Here is a 7,223-nt window from a genome sequence, read left to right on the forward strand (position 1 = left end):
CACACCAAAACCAGGAACTCCAACGTTAACAATTCGAGTCCTTGTCAGTAAGGCCACCGGCCGAACCTCTGAAGCTTCAGGAATTTACAAAGTAAGGAGTCTTAGTAATGACCTGATACACACTCTGACTGATGCTTTGTTGACTTTCACAATAATCCTTTTTTTAAATTATTTTTCTTGCTTCTATCCCCTGCAACTTATCTTTGCTTCCCAGTGCTTTGGTTTGAACTAGGAATGCTTATAGGGTCATTAAAACCTTAATTTGTATACTGAAAGTGTTGGCAAAGACAGGCTACTACTATACAAAAATGTTATCTTCAGAAGTGAAAGCATAGTAATAATCTCTCCCTCCTTACCCCCAAAGAGATACCACTAATTAGTCATTCTTTGATCCCACTGTCTCTGAACAGAGACTACTGCAGGAAAGGTCATCAGGCCCCTGGCAGAAGTATTCAACCTCTTACATGTAAACCAGGAGTCACAAAGTGGACTAGGATTTACAAAATGTTGTGAACAGTGATTTCTTTGAATAATTTCTTTGAATGGTTGCTCCACCCATCTTGGGTACCCATCCTCTGCCATTTATTACAATTGGCGTCAAGTCTGCAATTCTCTACTAGTTCAGAAACAGAAATAAAAATTAATCAATAAACCTTCTTTGGATTCAGTGGGCACGTGGTGGTGTGATGCACTTGCTCTGTTCCTGGTGGTCAAAGAGGCGCTTCAGGACACACTCGCACGGTTCAAAGGATACAACAGTCCCGGGAAAGTGCAAAGTGTGGGGTTTGCTTTTAGCTCATGCTCCAAACAACGCAGGAGCTGAATGAAACGACAATGGGTGGTTCATCTCTATGTGTTCAAGACTGCGTCCCAGGTGGGCAAGAAAACGGCTTTTGCCTCCGTGTCCCCTCTGCAGCGGTTCCCGCAGCCCGGGCAGCCATGGACAGGGCGAGCTCACCCGCTGCGAAAGGGGCTCCTGCCCCTCTCCCCTGAGCCGGCAGCGCCGTGAATGTCACATGCGCTTTCTTCATGAATATACACCTCTAATTAACAAAGACTGCAAACTGTTTGTTTCCTTTCCCAGGTCTTTCCTTCCCCGACAGCAAGTGGCCGTTACAGTTAATCTGAAGGAATTCCTCCTGCGCTCTCTGCTCAGTGTTTCCCCCTCTTCACAAACCAAACCATCTTGTGCTGTAAAACAGATAACTGATTTTTTTTTTATGACCGGGTTCTTAAAATATTTTAAACTTCCCCTTCCCCCTGCCCAAGCCTTTTGATGTAAGGAGAGAATCTCATGCAGTGCCTACCCTTATCTCCCCAAGAGAAAACAAAGAGAGTTAAAGGAAAGCGTCTTCCGCAGAGACTGCCTTTTCTGCGCTTCTCTCCCCACTGTGTGCCAAATAATGGCATCTGTTCCTGCTGTTCTTTAGCTCCCCCATCCAGTGTGTTTTCAACTTCCTGTGAAAATTTGTGGTTCTTAAATCCAAAGGTCATGTTTAACACTTAAGTTCAGTTTGGAAGGATTTGGATTTGTTTCTTTTCAAAATGTTTGGGCTTTTCCCACCCCCCCACCCCAGCTCTGCTTTGAAAACTGACAAAAGGCTTTCACTCACCCTTTGCTTTGGGCATGTTTTACACACTTCAGCCTACATCTCTGCGGTCCGGGTTAATACTCGGGGAAATACCCATTCGTGTATTGACAAGCATTAAAGCATTGCTGTTTCCATGCCTTCTGGCGAGGTTCGACGTGCCGTTAGCAGCACAAGCTCCTCTCACGCCACCCTCACTGTACCATCCCTCTGCAGCATATAGGAATTCCCTTCATCAGGTCCACAAGAAAATTCAAGCTGCACGTAACCGAAGCCACGCTTCTTCTAAGCCGAGGCCGTTAGAGTCACGAGTCAAAACTCTACTGAATTATGTATGAAAGTTTTGCGCAAGAGGAGCTGGACTCACATCACCAAATTCATTTTTCTTATTGCTTCAAGTTGGGCTTGAACCGCCCGCGCTCTGTGCAGTGAGCTGGGCAGCCCATCTGTTTGCCAGCTTTGTGCGGTTTACAGTAGGCAGCCGGAGATGGTTTGACCACTGATGTATTGGGGGCCTCCACTTAGTATTTTCCCTATAATACCATTTTAAAAAAATGAGCATTTGTCAGCCAAAAGGGCGCACTGAAAGATGGTGAGGAATAATTTGAGAGAGACAGGCAGGGAATTAAAGGCAAATACATAACTTTTTACACACAGGGGAAAAAAAAAAAAAAAAGCCAAGACATTAATTGTTTTCTTTCTAACATTAAGAAAAATGGGCTGTCCGTGTTGCTGAACATTTATTTCCATGCCAAGGAACTGGGCTGCTCCACAGAGCACTGGGCAAGAGCCCAGAGAGCAGGATTTGGGGTCCATGCAGCCTGCGTCCACCACCCCTTCAGCCTGAGACTCTGTTTTCCCTATCTAAAAATTCATCCTGCAAATGCCACTTCAGAGATGAAGGGGAAAAAAGTCCTAGGAGGGGTAGGGTTTTAATGATGTAATTTTGAAAATGTATCATATTTCTGCTCATTTGAGAAAGGGAATAAACCCCTCCAGCCCTGACACCCTGCGCTGGCTCCCCAAATTTTCCCTGCCCTTGATTCACAGGAGCAGGGAAAAGCCTTCATGTCCTTTAGTCTGCACACCCCGTGGGTCTGGCATGGTCTCTCCTGTTTGGTCTGAGAATCAGATGCCATTTCTGGTCTGAAGACATTTGTTCTCAATTGCCTACACAGTTCAATAGGATTTTAAGGTACATTTGTTAGGGATTATAAAGCACCTAAAGATGTATCAAGTGGAAGGGTCAATACAAGATCAGGGTGTATTGTGTTACGGTGTGTTGCATTATGCTGTATGTCTCAATTCACTATTGGAAACCAGATGTGGCAGACAAGCCCAGCCTATTTTTTGAACATTTGTAGATAACTTTGAATTATGTCATCAATGTTTAAAGATTTTCACAAAGATTTCAAGGAGTAGGTTTTCTCAAGTCTTCCAATTGCTATCAAGAACTCAAATTCTGTTGGATAATTGAAACGCTCTATCCCGATCCAAAAAATAATAAGCGTAAAAAGAACGCTTACATCTTTCTTTTGTAATATATACAGAGGATGGTATGAATTTGCTACCTGTAAGGTGTATTGAATTTTTAATCATCTATATATTTATGGTAAAGAGTAACACATTACTTCTAGCACACAAAAGCTTATGGCATACGATTATCCTTAATTAATGGGTAAGTGCAAAGCTTTATTATTCAATGAAACTGATTTATTATCTTAATTCTCCAATGTTCTGCTTCATGTTTCCATTGAAACCATTGTTTGCACCATGGTAACCAGCAACCACCATATGTACGTGATCTTTTTTATGACCTATATGTAATTAGATTTTATTGTTTTCTTAAAGCTGAAGTGTAGCCTGTGCGAGCGGTCCGGCTATAGCTTCCGATACCTATAAATGAGGGACGGGTCGCTTGCTGCTTTGTTTCTGTAATAATCAGGTCATGTTTTTGGTGCATTACCCTAACCCGCTGTCTATTTTTTCCCCGGCAGTCCTGCACACATCCCTCCTCTTCCTTCCCGAGCACGACGGCGCGCTCGCCTGCCTGTCCCTGTCTGCTCCGCTCGGCACAGCTAGTTAACTGAGAGGGACTGAAACGAGCTGAAAGCTAGTGGGTGTCGGAGCTGCCTGGTGGAGAGATCCCCAGCTAATTGCTAGTCCTAACAGGCACAATTAGCCGCTACAAGCCCTTTGAGATGGCCCTGGGCTTCTCTCAGGTAACAGCCATCACTAGATAAAGGCTGAAATACGCCGCATTTAGAGAGACACTTGCAGACAGGGATGTCACAGGCTGCCAATTATGCTCTGCCTGTACACAGTCACTTCCAAGAACCAGACAAGACACATACACCTGAAGTTAAAGGGACAAGATGTGTACTATTTTGAACTACACAAGTGTGGGGCATGTGAAGATATAACCCTTCTCAAATTAGGTCGTGTCATCTTTTCAATTATCAGTTCTTGATCAAGTTTTGCAGTGTTTTTTAGCGTTTACTCCAGGCAGTGAGTCCTGGAAAGCTCGGGGGCAGAGGGCTGCATATTTTCTTTGCTGTATGCGATGTTACTTTAAGCAGAGTTTCACCATCACCACACCAAAAAACACGGCTTAACAGGCCTCTTCTGTCCAAACAGTGGTGCACTGCCCTGATGGGACTGTAGTCCTTTAGCCTTCTATTCCACACAGAGGAGGAGAGACAGATTAAGATATCCAAGGATTACTTTTGAAATTAATAAGTGCCCCATGCTCCCTTGTACATAAACAAATGACGTTCTCTGAGCATCTCTGGCAATATGACCTTTCTCTCAAGCAAGGAGCTTCCGTACAAAAGAAAGCAGCCCAGAAAGCCTTAAAAAACACATCAAGTTTTCAGAACAATTAGAAGGAAATGGGCAATTTCAGGTAGTTACAACATGGGCCACTAACAACAGCATCCTATAGAAAATCATTATAGCTCAGTGCATAAATATTCAAACATTAGACTGTAAGAATTTCAAGATCTAGGTCTAACTTATCATCATTGGTATTACCATACAATTCCCAAGGCATGCAAGAAGCACAAATTCTGGCCTGAATTTTCATATATTGGTAACCTAAGTTAGTCACCCACCTCCATACTTGCATATCCATTTAAAAAAAAAGATTCAGAAAAACTGTGTACTCGCAATTTCCTCTGAAGAAAACTTCACATTTGGTTGCTCTGAGAATTAAGATGATTCCACTGCTTACCTTCAGGAGGTCCTGTATCACCTGCCATTCTCTGTTAGAACATCAAGTCTCCATCGCGGCTGTGTTAGGAGCACGTTCTCAGGCTATTTGTCAAAATCTGTTGAACTACCTGTAACAAATAAAACTAAAATTAGGTATTTATTTACCATGTTTATTTCCTTTTTTAAATAGCATCTTGGAGACCGCCTTTCAGATCATATAACATCTAGTGAAGCAGGTTAATATTCAGAAGTCAGATTCCCCAATTCCAATTGATACCACATGGGAACGGCTCTTTCTGTTTAGGAAGCTAAAGCAAAATTCAAGATATTAAATATAAATTTCTGTTTTTAAGACTCAGTTTAAATTTTCCCAAGAGTTTTGTGATCTTAATGTGGAAAGTATGCAAAGACAGTAATTGCTAATTATGGAATAGTTAAATTCTGTTACAGGGTAAAAATTACTTGACACAGTTGGTTTCACCTTCCCTGAATTAACAATGAAGCTCCAAATGAAGACTTGTAGGTTTTGTTGAGACCTATGTCTGTACTTACCTACATGGAAGGAAAGGAAGACCACCAGATGGTTTAACAATATATGTTATCTGCACTTATGCTTTTCTTGTAATGGTCTACTGACCATTCCTGCGATAGATTTGTGAACCAGATTCCAGGTGAAAGGACCCAGGGAACTTGTGCTTACATTATCGCTTCCAGTGTTCATTTTAGATTCCAGATGCTTTTTATTAGTTTGTTGTTTGTTTGCTTGTTACAAACAGGCTTGTTTTCCTTATTAAACAGTGGATGTCTTTGAAATATATGCAAAACCAGCATGCTAATATTTGATTGCAAACCAAGTAACGATCAGAAAACTAAAAGGAAAGAATGAGTGCTCTATTATTAAACTAGCAAAATAAAGAGATATACATTTTTTCTCTTTTTACAGATACATTTGCAACCAAATTAGTAACAAGATCTCTTCCAATATAAATAAAAAAGGCTTGCACTTACCTATTAATTAAGAATAATGGAATGCCATAAGCTTTTGTGTGCTAGTGGTACTGTAATTTGTTACTCTTCACTACGATAAATATATAGCTGATTAAAAATGCAGTGCAGCTTACATATATTAAATTCATACTGCATTGTGTATTGATTCACTTTGCTCATCCTGGTACTCTGCTGAATTCAAGGGGACTGAATTTTCATCTATGGCCCTCTCAAGCGGAGAAGAAAAGCCTCTGGCAAGGCGGAGAGGTTCAACAGGCGGATCTACAACACATGGTGTCACGGGGTTTAGGGCCACAAATCTCACGGGCTGACCTCCGCACTCATCCCGAGCCAGTTCACTCAAGTACTCCTATATTACTTAACATGTGCTCTGAAACTTGGAGGTATCAAGGATGTTAGTTTCCAAGGGCAGTTTTAAGGACCAAAAGGGGGTTTTAAAGGACCAAACCAGGATCTCAGAAAGCAGATTTTCCTTCCCAGTGCAAAAGCTCGGTCCATTGCTCTGGTGTCCCATCTCCAGCTGTGAGTTACCCGAGGGGATTATCGCCTCCAGCTCCCCCTCTTTCCCTCCTCAAAAAGTCAGCAAAAACATAAATACAACTGAATGCATCCGGTGAATTGCACAGTAGAGGGGAAGCTAATGTTCTAAGAATAACGTCCTGGTGAAAATTACTTAAATTTCCCAAGCAAATTAACAGACGCTGAACTTGTGAGCTCCTCTGAGACAAAAAAAAAAAAAGAAAAAAGGAATGAAAAAAAAAAGGGTGATGAGAATCATGGGTCTTATTCAGTGTGAGAAACAGGATCATTGTGCACAGCACTGTATGTGTTCCTCAAACATAGTACTATGTATGACTTCGTACGGCATTGCAAACTTTGCGATCTTTTACAAATTGAAGAATTAGGCACCATTCACTACAAGGGTTATTACGTCAGAGTAAATAGCTCAATTGTCCTTTTCATGGTGACCACTCCTGAGTTCAGAAATTATTATTTACATGGGTAATTTAAAACAGATGCATTTTAAATACTCTCTAATCTATATATAGCGGCAACCTAAAGCATTATGCCATTGGACCAAATTAGGCCCACCCAATATATTCACATTTCAGACTCTTTAGAAAATGAATTTTTATTTTTCAAAGTCTAACTTCTCACCCATGTGGCAGAGAAATCACTATATACCATCTTGCTATAAATGGTTATTTGTTGGGCTTTTTTGCCTGCAAAACCAAATTCTTACAATGCCACCTGTAAGAAACTGAATTTTTCAAGCTTGCCATAGCCTCTTTTATCTAATGAGGGTCAATTATCACTCTGTACATGTTAAAGTTACCTACTTAATTGCTAATAATCTTAGCAGACAAGGAGAAGTGAAAAGTTGGTTCTCCCGAGAGGAATTAGAATTTGCTT

This window comes from Charadrius vociferus, unplaced genomic scaffold, assembly GCF_000708025.1.
Source record: "Charadrius vociferus isolate BGI_N301 unplaced genomic scaffold, ASM70802v2 scaffold341, whole genome shotgun sequence".
NCBI classification, from domain to species: Eukaryota; Metazoa; Chordata; class Aves; order Charadriiformes; family Charadriidae; genus Charadrius; species Charadrius vociferus.